At 36.1% G+C, this 20,309-nt stretch overlaps 1 long non-coding RNA gene across 1 annotated transcript in view; it reads left to right on the top strand.

Annotated features, from left to right (window-relative positions):
• The first annotated feature begins 354 nt into the window (after window positions 1-354).
• Window positions 355-20,309, top strand: part of LOC135321414 (uncharacterized) — a 69,894-nt gene continuing 49,939 nt past the window's right edge. The window contains exon 1 of the long non-coding RNA XR_010381160.1: window positions 355-455. This is a non-coding gene — a long non-coding RNA (uncharacterized LOC135321414). The remainder of the gene's footprint in view (window positions 456-20,309) is intronic.

The following is a 20,309-nucleotide window of genomic DNA, read 5'->3' as shown; positions in this document are numbered from 1 at the left end:
CTATACCTGCCTCCCTATTGTCGGGTTTTATATTCCATTGATTTTTCTTTGCTTTAGTGTCTTTAATTCTGCTTGTTTTGGTAGCATTATTGATTGTTTTGCAATTATTTATGTATGAAACATTGCTCATTAAGTAACAGATTTTCTTCTTGTTTTAGGTTGAATTGTATCCCCTCCAGATTCATATGTTGAAGCCCTGACCCATGGTCCCTCAAAACGTGACTGTATTTGAAGATGGGCCCTTTAAAATGGTGACTGAGTTAAGTGAGGCCATCAGGGTGCATTCTAATCCAGTCTGAAGGGCATCCTTACAAGAAGAGGATTTTGTATATGCACAAAAGCCACATTCAGGGAGGAAGGACCATCTGCCAACACAACAAGAAGGTGGCCATCTGGAAGCCAAGGAAAGAGGCTTCAGGAGAAACCAAGTCCGCTGACATCTCATCTCGCTCAAGGTGAGAAAGTGAATTTCTTTTGTTGAAGCCACTCGGCCTGTGGTTCTTTGCTATGGCAGCTTTAGCTGACTAATTCGCTTCTTTTCTACTATAAGCATATAAATGTCATAAATTTTTCTTAAAGTGCCACTGGAATTGTGTCATATACTTTCATAGAAAGTGATTTTATAATATCCCAGTCCTGAATGTTTTCAATTTTTCATTTGTGATTTCGTCTATATATGACATATGAACTATTCATAACAATGTTTATGTATTTTCTAACATAAGGCTTTTTCATATATGTTTGTGATTAATTCATTTTTTATTGAAGTATAGTCAGTTACAATGTGTCAGTTTCTGGTGTACAGCGTAATGTCCCAGTCATGCATGTGTATCCATTCATTTGTTTTCATATTCTTTTTCATTAAAGGTTATTACAAGATATCGAATATAGTTCCCTGTGCTATACAGAAGACTTTTTTTATCTATTTGTATATATAGTGGTTAACATTTGCAAATCTAAAACTTCAAAATTAATCTCTTCCCACCCCATTTCCCCCAGTAACCATAAGATTGTTCACTATGTCTGCAAGTCTGTTTCTGTTTTTAGTTGAGTCCATTAGTGTCCTTTTTTTTCTTTTTCTTTTTTTTTTTTTTAAGATTCCACATGTAAGTGATATATATGGTATTTCTCTTTCTCTTTCTGGCTTACTTCACTTAGAATGACAATCTCCAGGTCCATCCATGTTGCTGCAAATCACATTATTTTATTCTTTTTTATTTGTCATTAATTCCTAATTCAATGGCAATATATACAGCAAACATACTCTACGTGATTCATTTAACTGTATTGAGGATTTTGACCTAAGATAATATCATCTTTCATAAATGTTTCTTGTATGCTCTGAAAAATATGGATGTTTTCTTTCTTGGGAGCATGGCTGTCCATATGCCCATTAAACTGAGCTTCTAATTTTGCTATTCAAATCTCCTAAAATCTTACAAAAATGCAGTCTTTTGTCCTCTGAATTATCAATAAAAATCTATTTAAGGGTCTCACCTCAATAATGGAATTACCAATTTCTATATTCTAAAGTTTTATTTGTGAATTTACTATGTTAATTTATATATGTGTTTATTATAACATCTTGCTGACTTGAAATTTTTTATCTCCAATAATGCATTTATCTTAAAGTCTATTTTGTTTGAAATGGGCATAGCACATCAGTTTTCTCTTCTGTAGCATATGGCCGGTTTATCTTTGCCATCTTTTTTTTGTTGTTGCTATTTGTTCATATTGGATTTTGCTCCTGTAATCAATATAAATACATTTCACACCTTCTATGCCTATTCTAAAGCTGAATGACATGCTCTTGATTATGAAGGACATGTTAGTAAAAATGGAAAATGAAGGAGGAAAAATCTATCATATATACCCTCCAGCCCTGCATCAGCATTTTATTCCCCATCCTCACCCCCACTGACAATCTGATTTCCTTTTCATGATAACTTCAGGCTCTTACCAGCAGAATTGCCCAGGGCTCCATTCTCAAATGATTTTCTTTGTCCAAGAACAAAATTTAGCCTTAACTTTGGCAGGGAAGGTACTTCAATGCTTGTTCTCTGTGTACCAGTGTGCTCTATTGCATGTAGAAACACATCGACAACATTAGCCACCATCTGCTCAGTAAATGAAACTTTATATAAAAGTTACGGCATTGAATTGGTAAGCCATATGATGCCACCTACCCCTGAGTTTTTGAGACTCTTGGCATCATTTGTTTTCAAAGTGCCACGATTCTGAAATGGAAACCAAACAAGACTATCTCTTTCTTAAATTAAAGCAGACTATATGGGCTTTTATGTGTGAGAGGAAGAAAGTGGCTAACCTGTACAAAAAATAACAATGCAAAACAACTCTGGAGATATATTTGGAAAAATTGAAAAAGCCATTGGCTACTTTCCTGAAATAGTGTAGGTGGATTTGTCAGTAGAGATGTTCTGTGAGCCACGATGGTAGCCTGTTCATGGCAGGCTGCATATGGTTATCACGTTGTACGATGCACTAGTCAGATGTTAGACCTCCTCCTTACCCTGGAATTTATTTCTGTTACTTTAGGATTTTGCTGAATACAAAGATGGATAATTTCTATATGTAGTATAAAATATTTCTGGAAGATGAAGTATATATTCTTATAAATTAGTACATTAGGGCTCTTTTCAACAGAGAAAATAAAATGTCTTGTTCTGTTGGGAGAGTAATTTGTTTTGCTTCCATTTACAAAGGAGGCATGAGTTGGGTAGTATAATTCCATTGAAAATATACTGGAGACAGAAGCAAGATGGCAGAGTAGAAGGACACTTAAAGCTCACCCTCTCCCACAAATACACCAAAACTCACATCTACGGACCCACTCAGACAACCAGAGCACCTGCTGAACTCTGACAGAACATCTCTCTCTTCGAAAGACAAAGACGCCAAAAATCTGATAGGAGAAAAGGAAAAAAGAAAGAAGAGAAAACAAAACAGTGTGGGACTAGTCCCGCGGGGAGGGAGCAGCAAAGGAGGACTAGGGCTCGTTCACTGGGTCACACCCCTCCAACGGAGAGGCCAGCAGGACAGAGGGGGAGCCTTTGAGGCTCAGATCTGTCCCGAGCACCCCTTGACCAACAGAACTAAGTTAAACGGGCACAAAGGGTCCCCACGACACCCAGCCTGAGATGCAAGCCGTCAGCTGGGGGCTGGGACAGGCTGCCTGAGCCGGGCAGAGGACGGGGGTGGCTGCACTGAGGCAGCCCCGGGGGACTGCAGGGTGCTGTGCGCCGTGGCTGGGAGGGGATACAGAGCAGAACAACCTCGGTCCCCCATAAATTGTGAAAAAAGCAAAGCAACAGTCTGGTGTGCCCTGGGGGGAGGGGTGCTGTAGCCTTTGTCACCCGTGGCGCCATTACTGGCGCTTCTCATGAGAAGAGAGGCGGGGTGCAGCCACGCCACCATCTCCTCCTGTATGCAGCGCCAGGGCGGGGCCAAGACCTGAATCCACACCTGGAGGCTCTGCAACCTCCTAGGCAGGACTGAGACTTGTTTACAGCCCGAGGCAGATAGGATATTTCTGCCCTGGCACCTCAGAGAACTTGTGCCACCAAGACGAACAAGGAGCTGAGATTTGGCACAGAGCAGGGGCGGGGCTGTTCTGCGGTCTTCCCCAAGCCTGCCTACGGAGCGCCAACCCGAGGCAGAGCGGGCAGCTGCACAGAGCAGTGGAGTGACCGGTGCAGGGAGAGGGCGGGCGGCCACCCACCTTCCTGGCAGGAATGCAGCACCTGACCACGGTGCTTGGAGGGGGCGCAATCTGCCCACCTGCCTCGCCCGATCGCAGCATCTGACTGTGGCATTGGGAGGGGGAGTGACCCGCCTGCCACCGGCCACAGTGCTTGAGAGATATGAGCAATATGAAGAAGCAGAGGAACCACTCCCAATTAAAAGATCAAGAGAAATCCCCTGAAAGCACAATCAAAGAAATAGACATTGATGGCCTACTAGATCAAGATATCAAAAAAGGAGTGATCAAAGTACTGAAGGGACTAAAATAGTGTTTCGAGATATAAAATATGTCAAAAATGAAATAGAAGCTATAAAGAAGAACCAAGTAGAATTAGTAAACTCATTTGCTGAGATGAGAGCTGACCTAAAGGCATAACAAAGCAGGCAGAGGAATGAATAAGTGACCTAGAAGACAGGACAACAGAAAGCACCCAATCAGAACAGCTGAGAGAAAAACAAATAAAAAACAATAAAAACAATATAAGAGACCTATGGGATAATATAAAGTGTGCCAATCTACGCATAATAGGGGTTCCAGAAGGGGAAGAAATCATGACTGTAAACTTCCCAAACCTAAAGAAGGAATCAGATATTCAAGTACAGAAGGCTCAGAGGGTCCCAAACAGGAAGAACCCAAACAGACCCACACCAAGACATATCATAATCAAGATGGCCAGAGTCAAGGATAAAGAAATGATCCTAAAGGCAGCAAGAGAAAAACAAAAAGTGAGTTACAAGGGAACCCCCCATAAGGCTCTCAGCTGATTTCTCTACACAAACACTACAGGACAGAAGGGAATGGCAAGATATATTCAAAGTCCTGAATGAAAAAAAGATGCAGCCTAGGATACTCTATCCAGCAAGGCTATCCTTTAGAATAGAAGGAGAGATAAAGAACTACACAGACAAGCAAAAACTAAGAGTTTAGCAACACTAAACCCATGCTAAAAGAAATATTGATAGGTCTGCTCTAAATAGAAAAGAAGCAAGATGCTACAAAAATGAGAAACTCATAACTGGAAAGGTGATAACTACCATGAATTCCAAATAGAATAAACACAAAATTGTAAAAGAAGACATCTAAATCATTAAGAGTGGGAGAGGGAAGCAAGGAAAGCCACTGTGGAGGACAGTGTGGAGATTCCTCGGGAGACTAGGAATAGACTTACCATGTGACCCAGGAATCCCGCTCCTGGGCATATATCCAGAAGAAACCCTACTTCAAAATGATACCTGCACCCCAGTGTACATAGCAGTGATGTTTACAATAGCCAAGACATGGAAACAGCCTAAATGTCCATCAACAAATGACTGGATAAAGAAGATGTGGTGTGTTTGTACAATGGAATACTATTCAGCCACAAAAACTGACAACATAACGCCATTTGCAGCAACATGGATATTCCTGGAGAATGTCATTCTGGGTGAAGTGAGCCAGAGAGAGAAAGAAGAATGCCGTGTGAGATCAGTCATGTGTGGAATCTAAAAAAAAAACAAAAAACATAAATACAGAACAGAAACAGACTCATAGACATAGAATACAAACTTGTGGTTACCAAGTGGGCAGGGGGTAGGAAGGGACAGACTGGATTTTAAAATGTAGAATAGATAAACAAGATTATACTGTATAGCACAGGGAACTATATACAAGATCTTGTGTTAGTTCACAGCGAAAAAAATGTGACAATGAACATATGTATGTTCATGTATAACTGAAAAATTGTGCTCTGCACTGGAATTTGACACAACATTGTAAAATGACTATTATTCAATAAAAAAATGGTTAAAAAAAAAAAAGAAAATATACTGTATTTTAAAAGAAATTTAGAATAAAAATAATTTAAAATTTAAAACCATTTTCTGACTGATGTGCTTCTTGATGAGTAACTAAAATTTCTTGATGAATAACTAAAATAAGTTTATATAGGACATTTCACATTGCAGTCATTGTCTACTGTTTATTTAATGATCTAGAATGATATTGTCAAGCACTTAATTTAAATCTACAGTTACTTTTGTTGTAATATGAATTGATAAGTAGTAACTAATTTTCATTTACAATTAACAAGTCATAAAGTAGAGTGTAGTAATAAATTAGAAATTGATAGACAATCATCCACTAATTGTATTACAGAAAGCATTCATTTGATGAAAAATAAATTTCATGAGTATAGATTTAATCCTTATAACAATTTTTCAGTGAGATAGATCATATTTAAAATTTTTACAAATCCTATGTTATGTTACTGTGCTGTTATATCATTCCTTCACTGGTTAAAGAAATACAGTTTTAAAGAATTATCAGGGAAAAATAGAAAACCATTAGAGATGAGGATGAAATACAGTTATCTAGATAAGTGAATAAAATTTTTGAGAGAATAGACAGAATGTCAGAAAATAAGAAATGACTTCAGGGCTACAAATTTGACTGTTATATAGTGGAGGACACATCACTAGCAGAACAGGAGATATCCATACTTTCTTACACACATATCAGTCATAACGGATGAATTTCAGGAAAAACAGGAAGAGAAACTATCCCAAAGATTCCACTAAAATAAATACGCTGTTTCTGATTCAGATAAAATAACATGAAATTTGAAATTTGAATATAAATTGTTGGTCCCTTTTGTTGAAAATCATCCACTTGACTCACCATCATTTTATTGTCTAGAAGGCGGTATATGTAGAAAGTTTTGAAAAATATTTAATCCCTCTTTCTTGCATATGGTGGGAAGTGATCAGATCCTCGTTACTTTGTTCTGCCTCAAATTACTTTTGCTAAATTTTGTTAAATTACAAATGTTTTAGAGATGGAAAATAGTTGATTAAAGAATTAGAGTAGGTATGAAGATTAACAGTTTTATCACAAACCCACTGTAACATGAATTACAAATACACATTTTCAATAGACTGAATTGAAGTATGATTTTTCAAACATTAATAACTGCCTTTCTGTGTAATGAAAATGAGAGAAAAAATGCCACTTTTCAGTACATAATTTCAGTACATAACTCAGTACATAAACTGAGTTAAGAAGGCTAAATATTATTCAATTATTACAACCCCGGAAGTAAGGCATATGGAATAGGTAATTATTCTGCACGTGCTACAAATGAATGTATTTGGGGGAAGATTGCTCATTACTTGATTGGAGAAAACATATACAAATTGTTAGTTTGCCATTTAGACAACTAATACAATACAGAAATGAATTCAAATGAGGGAATGCTTCCCACCTCATTTTATGAGGTTTACAAAATCTTATTTTTCAAATCAAAAATCCTATGAGAAAGGAAGAATAGTAGGTCAGACACATTCATGAGATCATGGATATCCTAAACAAAATATTGGCCAAAAAATCCAGAAAAATAATAAAGTACAGTGTACTGAAGGCAAGTTAGTTTTGTGGTTTTTCTCCATTGTACTTATGACTATGTAACGTATGATTTATTCAATTTAAATTATTTATTTGTAGTCAGTGTGAGCTCTGCTAAGGCATGCCTGTTTTGTTCACTTCTAGGCCCCCATAGCTAAACCAGGACCCTGTACATAGTAAGTTGTCAGTAAGTATATGTTGAATGAATTAATCCCAAAAATGAATGTAAATTAACTTCAGAAAAAAAATTTATAAATATAATTCACCAAATTAATTGATTAAAGAACAAATCCATATGAGTCTCAGTATTTGCAAATAAATCAGTCATAAAGTTCTACAATTGTTTTTAAAAAAAAGAAACAGAACAAAAATGGAAAACCTTCTTAACCAGATTAAAGATATCTACCAAAACTCAAAAATCATACATGGTGGTGAAATCACAGATTTTCTCTTAAAATCAAGAATAAGAAAAGTATGCTCGCTATGCGTTCTTATTCAAAATTTCCATTCAACATTCTAAATATTGCAAAATTTATAGCTGCCTACACAAAAAACAGTAAAGATCTGCACACAAGTTTATTTAGAATTAATAATGGAGAGTTTATTAAATTTCTGTATATCAGCAACAATCAAGAAACCTAATTTCAGAAATTACCCTTAGCAAAATAAATATGTGAATTGAATAACCTTTCATGTAAAGATTTATATGAAAAAATAAACAATATTATTGAAAGTTATAAGAATATATATTGTATCTATATGTATTTATGAATACATATTTATGTATATATGCTAAATATATCTAAATAAATCTAAATAAATAGAAAACAATACCATGCTTATGGAAAGAAAGGATCAAAATGCAAAAGATAGCAATTCTACCAAAATTGACTTTTAGAGTCTGTGAATTTTCAATACATATTGCAAGAGGATTCTTCACAGAACTTGACACAAGTGGATTATAACATACATGTGGAGGAAGAAATGAGACCCTAATAGTCAATACTTTCTTTAAAACAAACTGAGAGGACTTAAGATAATTAACTTTCAAAGTATCGTATAAAATCATGATAATATAGTGTTTATTGGCACCGACACAAAGCAGGTTGACCAATTAAACAGAAAAGAGGGTCCAGAAACAGACCCTGGCATGTATGGAGATTCACAGTGACATCAGTAACTCTGTAAACCCGGCGATCAACACTTCGGTTCATAGTGGTTGGCTAAAGGGTGCTTGAAGAGGAATATGCTGTTCCTACCCGTCCCCCCAAAAGAATTACACAGTAAATGATTATAGCTAAGCTTTCTAGAGCATTTGCCATGAGCCAGGAGTTCTGCTAAGCCCCTTATCTCTTTTCATTTCCAGACTTACCCTTTGATTTGGCTATTTTAGCCCCCATTTCAAAAATTCAAACAGCTCCCACAACTGGAAAGCTCAGGAGTGTCAGAGCCGGGATCTAAACACTGCTCTCCTTTCTCACATCCATGCACTCAACCCCCTGCCTGGCTCTAGATGTTTCTCCTTGAGAAATGTTAATAATAAAACCAAACCAAACCAACCAAACCAACAATAATACGAGGCCATTTCAAAATAAATACGAATGACAATGTCAGCATGTTCAGAATTTCAATTCAACACTGAAGAATTATAAGTTGAAATAATACGGGAGACCAGAGAGATAAGGGATATTTCATAAAAATACTAATTTTTACAAGATCTCTTAAACACTTAACTCCCATTAAAAGGAAATTTAATAATATCTCATTAAATGCTCTCATTTTATTGATGCCTGTAGAGTTTCTTTTAAATAGAGGCCTAATATCCAAAAGTACATATTCTAATAATGTGAAACTTGCAAAAGGAAACTAACAATATGAAAACAACCAAAAAAAGAATCATATTTTATTGCAGTGGAAAATTGGCTGAATTTTGACTTTTTATCTTATAAACAAACTTCTCTTGGAGAAACTTTATAAAGTCTGTTTGTGGTGAGGGACCTTCAATAGCAAAACCTGGAAAATGTTACCTATTATTAGCTCAAACTATTGTATTTACCTGTTATCCTTATAACCCTGCCAGGATAGAGTCCGTCAGTGTTTCCATTTCATTTAGGAATCAGCCACGACACTTTGCTCTGGGCTAAAACCTGGCATGCGAGTCTAAAGTCAGTTTTACTTTTCCTTAAGTAAATTTTGAAATACATTTCAGCTAAGCCATTTTGGTTAGAATAGAACATAAATAAATGTAACTGACTCCAGATGCTTTTGGTGCCCACTGAGAAACAACAGAAAAGATATGTGCTTTCTTTAAAAAGTAAAAAAATAAACCTGAAAGCCATGGCCAACGTGCAATTCACTTTATACGAACCGTGTGTCTTAATCTAAATTTGTGCTTGCTTTTTAATTATTCTAAGACTGCATGAAATTCTGCTTTCCCAGTGTGTTTGTAGTAAGTCACAAAATTTAGATACTCTATATAACATTTAATTCTAGATTTTAAATAAAATGGGTATATCAGCTTTTTTTTTCTTTTTCTGAAAATTGTTGATTAACAATGTTGTGTTGGTTTCAGGTGTACAGTTAAGTGACTTGGTTATATATATCTATATGTATTCTTTTTTAGATTCTTTTCCATTATAGGTTATTCTAAGATTCTTTTTCTGGAGGGGAAAGTAATTAGGTTTGTTTATGTATGTATGTATGTATTATTTATTTTAATGGAGGTACTGGGGATTGAACCCAGGACCTTGTGCGTGCTAAGCACACACTCTACTACGGAGCTATGCACTCCTCACCCAGTAATTCTTGAGTTAGAGTAATGCAGCATTATATATGCATAAAATTGGAAGACCCTAAAGCCACCACCCTTGCCCAATAAATCTGGTAAATATAGCTCCTATCCGCTACACTTTCAAAAATACCATATAACCATTGCTGTGTGTTGATTCAGCCTTGGAGAAAAGCACCCAGCAGGTTGGCAGGATAAAAGCTTTCCTGTTTATTCAGCAGCGTGCCTCCGTAGGGTGTACCGTGGCAATCAGACTGGCAGGTCTTACTTGGTCCATAAATATTTCATTCTCTAAATCCACCAAGCCCACTTGGCAAAACGGAGAAAGTGAGACAGACCACCAGCAGGCGTCAGATCCACCTTGAAAGGTTCTAGACATAACTGAGACAGCCTGCTCAGGCGTTACCCAGGACCTTCATTTGTCGGTTTTGCAGGCACCGTTGCTGTCCTCATCACTCAACTTCCTACCTAAGCTTCTAAGTGTGTCACAGCATTTAGTAGTTGCCTATACACAGATGAGCTCCCCCACATTTCATCCTTTTAGGGATATATGGTTGGCGTGAGGTCCAAGCTTACTTATTACAGCTATTTTAATCTCCTGTTCAGAATTCCAACAGAATCACTGATGGAACCAGCATGACCTTGGATCCTCAGAACACTGACCTAGTTTCCTTAACAAATTATTTTCAGGTTAGGAGAGAGAGGGAGAGAGAAATAAAGGAGAGAAAATAAAGAGTTAATTGTGGAGGTAGACCTATAAAAGCATTAATTTTTTTATTATTTTTTAATTTTATTTTTATTAAAGTGTAGTTGATTTACAATGTTAGTTTCAGGTGTACAGCAAAGCGATTCAGTTATACATATACATACACATGTATTTTCTTTTCAGATTCTTTTCCATTATATGTTATTACAAGACATTGAGTATAGTTCCCCATACTATACAGTAGGCCCTTGTTGTTTATTTTATATATAATAATGTGTATCTGTTAGTTCCAAACTCTTAATTTATCCCTCCCCTGCCCTTTCCCCTTTGGTAACCATAGTTTGTTTTCTTTGTCCATGAGGCTCGTTTTGGTTTGCAAATAGAATTTGTATCATTTTTTAAGATTCCACATATAAGGGATATCATAGGATATTTATCTCTTTCTGTTTGACTTACTTCACTTAACATAATAATCTCTAGGCCCATCCATGTTGTAAAAGCATTGATTTTAAATAATGTAAGGTTAGATGTCTTAGCATGTTAAAGTTGGATGAAAAAAGCATGTTTTCTCTTCTTCCCTTTCTTCAGCAGGCTTGTCACCTTTAAACCCAACTTGCACAGCTGTAGAGAATAAATAACAATAATTATCTTACTTCAGTTACAGAATTGTGAACTTTAAGTAAGGCACTGTAGCTTAAATATTTTATGGAATTGTAAGACCCATACAAGTAAAAATAAAAAAAAAAACCCAAACAAACCAGAAATAGCATTAATAGTTGATAGATATTAAGGAAACCTCTAATATTTTTGATATTGAATTAATAAAGTTCAGTAGAATAGTGGAGTGACTAGGCGCCAAATACTGTTCCTACCGTGAAGTGTGATCCCAAAACAGACACAAGCTCCGTGAGTCTCGAATTCCTCTCGTGGAAAAAGTGGATTTGTTCCTTAATCAATCCAGTGGGGTTGTTGTGAGAAATAAATGAGATGATGCTCAGAGAATCTGAAGAACTTACTAGGATTAATGCCATGACTCATTTATTGACTTGAATAATATGTTTATCAGTGAGGATTGGATTCAACCACCTGAAGTTTAATCAAATAGACAATTATATTTCCTCACATAATAAGTCCAAAGGTAGGCTCCCCATAGCTGTCATGGTGGCTTGTCATGCCATTGGGGTGGCAGATTTCTTCAGTTCTTCCTTCCTGTCCTCTTGGCTTGTGGCTTTTCTTCTCCTTGTCATGGGATAGTTGTTCCATTCTCAGGTATTGTATCCACATTTCCAGCAGAGAGAAGACAAACAGCACATGGCCAAAAGCTGCTGCCAACTGGATCTATTCATTTTCATCACTGAAACAATGACTTTCTTGGATAACCATATGGCATGCTTTTGTTTATATCCCAATGACTAGAAGTCAGCCAAATGGGTACTCTCAGTTTCTAGACAGTCTGAGAAGGTAGAGACTGCAACGGGGCACATTAATGTACAGAATAAAATTATGGTTCTTTTATAAAGGAATTAGGAGAGTTTGGTTATGGAGTAGACCTCCATTAGTCAGCCACGTGCTCAAAAGTTAGGGTAATGCCTGTGTTATTTTGAATTCTCAGTTTTATGTATATCAGATTTCCCAAATAAGTTGTAGACTCTCTGAAGAAAGGCTCCAATTTTATTATGTCTCTTGAAAAGTGTCACAGCATGCTACACAGGTTTGTGTACACTATAGAAAGAAAATAAACATTATTTTTAACAGTCTGGGTTAAAATGATAGACTGTCTATAAATACAACCTTGATGAGTCATCCGACTTCAGAACTATTTCTTTTTCTTTTTATCAGCTCAACTGGGTGAATATCCTCCACAGATTGTTAAACTATTCTCAGGGATATTACTCAAAGACAAAGCATGGCACTCATAATTTATTGGGGACTTGTAGGTGGAAAGATTCTGTGACTGAATAATTCTCCAAACAGGAAATGGTATTTCAGTGGCACTTCTGTAACTATAGACCTTATATGCACCAAAGTGTTTCTTTACAGCTCCCCAAAGTATAATTATTGTGGATTTATTCCTAGCCTTTATGAATGTCTAAGAGAACATAGCCCTATTAAACTTCTTTCCTTCTCTCAGAACTTTAGCCCAATGAACTAGAAAAATACCTGACCTGGAGTATTATTTATTAAGAATGCCCTCCCTTCTAGATTGTTCCTTTGATGGGTGACATTTATGTGATGCACAGGTAAAACGACCATAAAGAAGATGTTTATAATAGGCTTTCAATTGTTTGGATCCAAGGGAAAAGGAAGGCATTGGAGCAAGGCTTATTAATTGGGTTGTTTACAAATGAGCTCCTTTAGTAGGAATGTGTGTAGTATATAGGACATGCTCATGTAATTTATGTCTAATGAATGAATACTTTATATCTAATAATCTCCCTTTCCTTTGTCAAGTGACACTCACATAAACTCAGCTTTTTAGAAAAGGTCATAGGGTTCAGTATCTTTCTCTTCTTGAAGTTTTCAGAGTTTATTTTGTGTAATGACTTTGCATTTTCAGTCTTTTGCTATAAAAGCTTACATCTAGGGAAATTATTAGAGCTAACATTTCAGCATGCTGTTATTTGGATGAGGCAGAGAACAGCTTCCAACTGTTACTGTACACACACACACACACACACACACACACAATTCAGTAATTCAAGCCACACACACACACACAATTCTGTAATTCAAGCCACACACACACACACACAAACACACACACACACACACACAATTCTGTAATTCAAGCCCTGGAGGTTTTACCTCAGCTGAGGCCAATTTTACATCGTTAACATGATTCTTTTAATTTAGGGATTAGCCACCCACCCCACCCATTACCACTTCAGGTTTCAAATTCATTTAACACTGATTTCCACCCCTTGTGAAATGTATTCACGAGGCATATGTGACATCTTGGCTTATTATATACCCAGACTGATTAAATAGGTTCACCGAATTAGATGATTGAAGGAGAGAGCATTATAATTACAGATCATTGTGCCTTTAAACCCAACTCTTAGGTTACTTTGCAGATTAATTCATTTACCCTCCTATTATTCCCCAAAATAGCATGTAACACTTTTTCCCAATAATTTCACAATGTAGTCCCATGCTGGTTTTATATCATTACATCCGATTCATGCAGATTGCATTTGTATATCAAATGACTCCAAAATTTACATCTCCACCCATGACATCACATTTGAATCACATTCATAAATCCCCATACACTGTGCTCTAAAACTGCCCAAATTTGTCCGCATCTCTTTGAATTCCCTATAAAGCCTAGCTTGAACCTATTCATTCCTGTCCTTCCCATTGCTACCCTGTACACCAGGCCTCCATCAGCCTCCCTTGAACCACCATGATAATCTCCAAACTGGGCTTCCTACTCCCTTCTTATCCAGTCCCTACATGGAAAGCAGAATAATCAGTTAAAAACATTAGTTACAAACAGTTCAGCAATCTCAGTTTTTTGGGTAGAAAGTGACAAGCTGATTCCAAAATTATTACAGAATATAAAAAGCCATCTTTACAAAGAAGAACAGAGTTTGACAATTTACAGACCTGTGTCCAAGACTTGTTGTAAACCAAGGTCAAGAGGTAGATTAATGAAACAGAAGAATAGCCCAGAGATAGATTCACTCATCTATAGTCATTTGATTGTTCTGACATTTTTAAAGAGAATTTTCTCCCCTTATAGCTGTATTTAAAATATTTTTTTTTACTGAGTTATAGTCAGTTTACAATGTTGTGTCAATTTCCAGTGTAGAGCACAATTTTTCAGTTATACATGAACATACATATATTCATTGTCATTCTTTTTTGCTGTGAGCTACCACAAGATCTTGTATATATTTCCCTGTGCTATACAGTATAATCTTGTTTATCTGTTCTACATATGCCTATCAGCATCTAGATATTTTGAACTCCCAGTCCTCAAATATTTATTTATTCTACGAGGTTTCAGGGTTTCATGATGTATCTAAGTGTGGCTTCCTTTTCAGTTATCTTGTCCATAACAGTGACACTTCCTGTCAATTCTAGGTTAGTCTTTCATTTAGTTTTGGAAAGTCTTCTGCCATTTGATCTTCCAAACTTACTTCTCTCCCATTCTTTTTATTTCCCCCTTTTGAAATTTCAATTAACTATTTGTGCACAAAGGGTTAACATCAGGTCTGGCTGATTCAGACCTGCTTGAGAGTGGCCTCCTTGTCCCACAGCATTGCTCCTTTGCAAACAAAAGACTTAATCTAATGGTGAATGTTATGATCTTGCACATGGATTGCGAGAGCATTGGCATAGAAGTCAGCGCCTGTGTGACTAGAATGATATATAATATGAATGGGAAGTAGAAGCTTTAGCTGTTCTGTGGCCCCCAGACTCCTTGGGTGCTTGGATAGCTCAGGTGCCTTCTGATTCAGTGAAGATGTTTTATGCTTGCTGTACTCTTGCTTCATACCCTCCTGTAAAGTTAAGTGTATGCAGTTCTAGATTAAAGCCTGTGTGTTTCTCTTGGGTCTGATCTCCAATTTCAACCTGAAAAAGCAGTTATGTCTTTGCTGTAGATTTTAGAGCTCATTCTATTCTTGCTAACTCCTTAAGTCTTTCTCATATTTTTCTACTCTGAATCCCTCCATGACATTCCGTATAAATTCTTCAGATCTGTTTTTCTATCCATGAATTCTCTCTTCAGCTGAATCTAATGTTAACCCATTCATTGAGAGTTTTTTTCTTCACATTCATCATTCACATTTATGAAAATGTGTTGTTCTTCTGCACACTTGTTTGGTCATTTATGTAGTTACATCTTTATTATATTAAAATATTACATGCATAATTATGTTACAGTTTGTATCTGATCATTGCAATATTTAAAACTGAGCCTCAGTTTTTCTGCTCTCACTTATGGTAATTAACATCCTTGTGGGTTAGTGATCTTCAGCTATAAGCTCATATTTATTGGATCTTAATCTTTGATACTCATGAGGGCCTAAATTGTGGATAAAGTATTTTCTTCTTTTTACTCTAGTAACAGCCAAAATGGTGCATTCATGGCTTTTCTGGTTTTCACATAACAATTCTTAACTGACTTGACTCTGCTTGGAAAATGCCTGTTAGATAGAAGATGTTACTCTCAGCAGATTGAATTCAAAGTCCACTTGTAAGATGTTCAGAACTTAGAATGCATTGTACCCAGTGTCAACATTATAAATAGTGATGAACTGTCCAGAGCATACTGCTCAGCCCCACTGAAAGCATCACAATATACAAATACAGTTTACTTACAGTGATATAAAAAGTAGCAGAATAATTCTGATGCAACCATTAGCTATGTAGGAAAGTTTAACTCAACAAACATTTATTGAGTAACCTGCTCTGTGTCAGGTGGTACACTAAACCATTGGCATCCTGCTACTGAATGAGAACAGTTCTGCCATTACAGGGCTTACAGATATTTGCTAAAAATATGTTATATTTCATACTGAATCATGATGAAATAGAAGGTTTAATGAATAGAGTGCTAAAATAGGTAACAACCTGCTTTTTTAAAGGATGGAATGTTTTGATACTTTACTCCTAGAAATTTCACTTTCAAACTTTCTGACTTCCTTCTTTCAAGAGTATCAGTAGCAAAACTCTCATGTTGATAAAACTTACTAATGTTGAACACATACAGGCATGTTTGCATTGGGGAAATGAATCTTGGATTTCAGTATTTTTGTCTTTATCATACTGATTTTATTTATATCTGAAATGGGCTCCTCCAATTTCTTTAAACTATTTGGCAGAAAATTTTATCAGTCCTGGTAAATGTTAGATGATTATGCTTTACACTATTATGATAAATATAAACACAGATATGCACTCACCAACATACCAAGCAGTAGTGTCTTAGTGTATCGCCCTACTGCACTTCATTAATCTCAGAATAGTATCATTTCATTCAAGTGTTGGTATGTTTTGAAAGAGTGTTCTAGATGATTCCCTACTGCTGATGTAAGTTGAGATGAGGAAGTACATATGAATTGAATATGATTCTTATATTGAAATGAGTGGTAACCAAAGCCAGGCAGAATCTCAGAATTCAGTACTGTAGTTAAAATATTTTGTGTTGTGAACTTATCTAGGCTCATTTGTCAATAAATAGATATTAGTTGGATTATTTTGTCTTTGATTTAAAAAAAAATTTCTTCTCTTTTTCCTTCCTTCCTTCCTTGCTTCCTATCTTCCTTCTTTTTCGCTTCCTATTTTTATGTCTTCTTTGTAGACAACAGTAGCTACCGATAGTTGATTTCTGCTAGCTTTTTCCAACAATTTTAATGCAGAAGAATCTGACCAAACTCTTCCTTACACACTGACTTTTATTGGGAAACAGGCATAGAAACAATCATGCAAGTATTCTGTAAGGTTAAGTCATCTGTAAGTCTATGTTATCTGAGTTATTCCAACCACCTTGCACTAGAGGTTCTTTTGAGATAAACCAATTATTTCTAGAAAAAAAGATTTAGTCAATCTCGTAATCCACATTAGAATCCCCTGGATTCTGAGTACTGAATACAGGACTCTTTAAGAGATCCCCTCCAAGGCACCATTCTGAAAGGTGAAGAGTGAAGGGCTCAGTAAATTCTAATTGTCTGTTTAGGCTAAACTTTTCCAAAAATGTAGTCGAACCATATTTTATAAAACTCCAGTATCTAAAGTAAATAAGGTATAAAATTACAGGAATTTTAAAGTAAAATACCAAGCACCAAGATTTTCGTGTCAATTGATGTAATAAAGGAAAACTTCAGTGGTGATTAGCTACCATTAGAAACATACTATACATTCAGTCTGTGACAGAAATAGCCTATTAGGAGCTAGACAAATGATATGATCAAAAATTAGACATCTGTAAAGGGTGTATGAGAGTCTAGCCAGGAAACAGAAATTACTGGAGTATCTAAGTCAGAAATGGAATACAGGCAATTGCTAAATCAGGCGATAAAAGGGCCTGCAAGTCAACAGAGGATGATGAGGGAACAGCTGGAAGTTACCACCACCTTCTCCTGGTGGACAGAGTGAGGAAGAAGATCTCACCAGCACTGGAAGTTGAGGCCACACCCTGGCCTGTCCACTGGGAGATGGAACTTTGGAGGAGATGCAGCCACTGCCAGAAGACCTACCTGAGAAGGACAGGAAGGGGAGAGATAGTTGGTGTCCCCTCCCCTCACTCACCTCCCTCCACCTCCACTCTTCCTGCCTCTGCCTTCCCTTGGCAGTTGTGGGAATAGCAGCCTGCAGAGATGGATGAGAGTGAATGGAACCTAGACTAGAAATTCTGATTCCCTCACAGTGAATTCAGGTTGTAGTCCACAGGCTCCTTCATAACTTATCTGCACACCTACTGAAAAAAAAAAAAATTGGAGAATGTAGAGCTGTTTTTCTGTGAGATAAGCTTTAGAATGCAAAAGATAAGCTTTAGAATGCAAAATTGGCTTTTGTTTGTTTGTTTTATTCTTTCTGTTTTGTTTATTTATTTATTTTTATTCTCCTGAAAGCAGTGGGAATTCTAACATACAACAGTTGAGAAATTCCTTTAATCTCTAATTTTTCTTCTGATTTGTGCTCCTGTCAGTTTTAGCACTGGTGTGATAAACCCAGCCTCAGAGCTTTCTGATTGGTGAGATGTGGCAGAACGTGCCCACCCTTGCCCAGTAGCTTTAACACTAACAGAACAGGCTTGATCTTCCTTTGAAAAAAGTGAAATCTTCTTAAAATTATTTATGTTTGTACATTTTCCCTAAGACTAAATTCATATTGGTTAAGTTCAGAGTCTGGGATGATTTAACTCTCTCTTAATTAAAAAAAAAAAAAAAAAGCATTTCAGTTGATAAAAATATGAAGTTTTCTCTATTGGAATTTGCATATGTTAATCAGGATGCTCAAGAGCAACGCTTGGTACTTAGGAAATGCTTAACTCTGCTGAAAAGAACTTGGAATAACACTTAAATACAGAAGAGACAAATTTTCAAGGCTCTCAAATCACTTTATTAAAATTGAAATCATGTACTTGTCATCACATGGAAATCAGTGGAAAAAACATAAATAACCTGAGACTCTGAAATTTAGCTTTAAAGATTGGTCTTTCTCTAAAACTACCAGCTTCAGCTTCAAAAATCAGATATTTGGTAAAAGAATTGAAAATAGAAGAAAATTACTGGTTGGTTCTATCTAGACTTACAGTAATCCTGACAAGTATGTATTACTAAACTCTATTCCATGAGTCATAGAAACAATTTTCCGTATCAAAGAAAGAGGAATTTATAACTAAAGACACAAAGGTAATCTTTAGCTACCGCAAAAGTTTCATTTGCTGATTTATGTGATAAATTGAGACAGATTCAGATTCTTTATACTGGAGTCTTAAAGCATGGATAAAAACACACAATTGGATTGGAAGTGTTCTATTAAGCAAATCTTGTACCTTAGTGATATTTTTATTGCTAAACAACTCACTAGGTTTGGGATAGTAAATGAGTCAGTCTAGAAAAAAAGCTCTTGGAGATTTTGCCTCTCATGATAGGTAGTTGCTGAATAGTTTTATTTTGTCTTTGGGGAAATAAGGAGGTGCGTCACCTTTAATTAACTGACCTCTGAAGTGACCGATGAGGTCATTATCATTTGTGGCTAAGCTGATTTTACCATTGATTGTTATAACTTCTCAAAACTGCTTGGAAGCTTTTTTCAAGATATACAATAAATCCTCTGCAACTATTTGTAGAGGATGCTACATAGATTGCTGTACATTCATTTATGCAGTACATTAAAGTTTGGCTCTTGTGGAATTGGCTTTATTGTCTACTCCTCTGCCATATTATTCAGTGAATCCTAATTTATGACAATGTTGAGATACATAAGGAATCCAGATTCAAAAAATGAAGAAAAAGCAAACATTATTATGGAAATAGTCAGGAAAGAATTGAAATTCTGGGTGGTCTCTTAGAATGCATCAAATATTTTCAATACCGAGGACCACACAGAGGATGAGAAAAACTGAAGTATTTTATTATATTGTTAACAATCTTTTTCAACAAAATCGTCCCAGTTGTTAAAATTTAATTGCCTTTTCTGTGTGTGTGTGTGTGTGTGTGTATCTTAGAAGTTGTATGTAAGGAAGTTACTGGGATTCTTATCAACAGAAAAAATAAAGCCACACAAAGGACAAAAAATACACTCTTTGGAAAATTTGAGGTTGGAAATGATAACCTCACCTACAACTATTCTTCCTAGTTTTCTATTTTTGTTAGGTACCCTAATTTAAGCGAAAAGCTCATTTTCCCATTTTCCCTCTTTTGATCATCTACATCTCAAGACACTGCACTCTGGAGCTGTCTTCCTTACAATGTCTGTTCCACTTAACTTTTCGTTTGCATTTCTGTCCATTTGTTCATAAGTCAGTTCATAGCCATTTGACAGTTAATTTAATAAAGTCTGTTTTACCAATGATCACTAGCTTATTTCCTTTTAACACCATTCAAAAACCATCAGAAATTTGTGTTCAAGGCTTTCAGTAAAACGGCCCTGACATACAGTTCTACGTATTCTTCCCTGATTCTTTTGGTCGTCTCATGTATGTGCAGACAACTGGT

Source organism: Camelus dromedarius, chromosome 5 (assembly GCF_036321535.1).
Source record: "Camelus dromedarius isolate mCamDro1 chromosome 5, mCamDro1.pat, whole genome shotgun sequence".
NCBI lineage: Eukaryota > Metazoa > Chordata > Mammalia > Artiodactyla > Camelidae > Camelus > Camelus dromedarius.
Note: the sequence above shows the minus strand (reverse complement) of the source record. Positions and strands in the feature narration are given on the sequence as shown.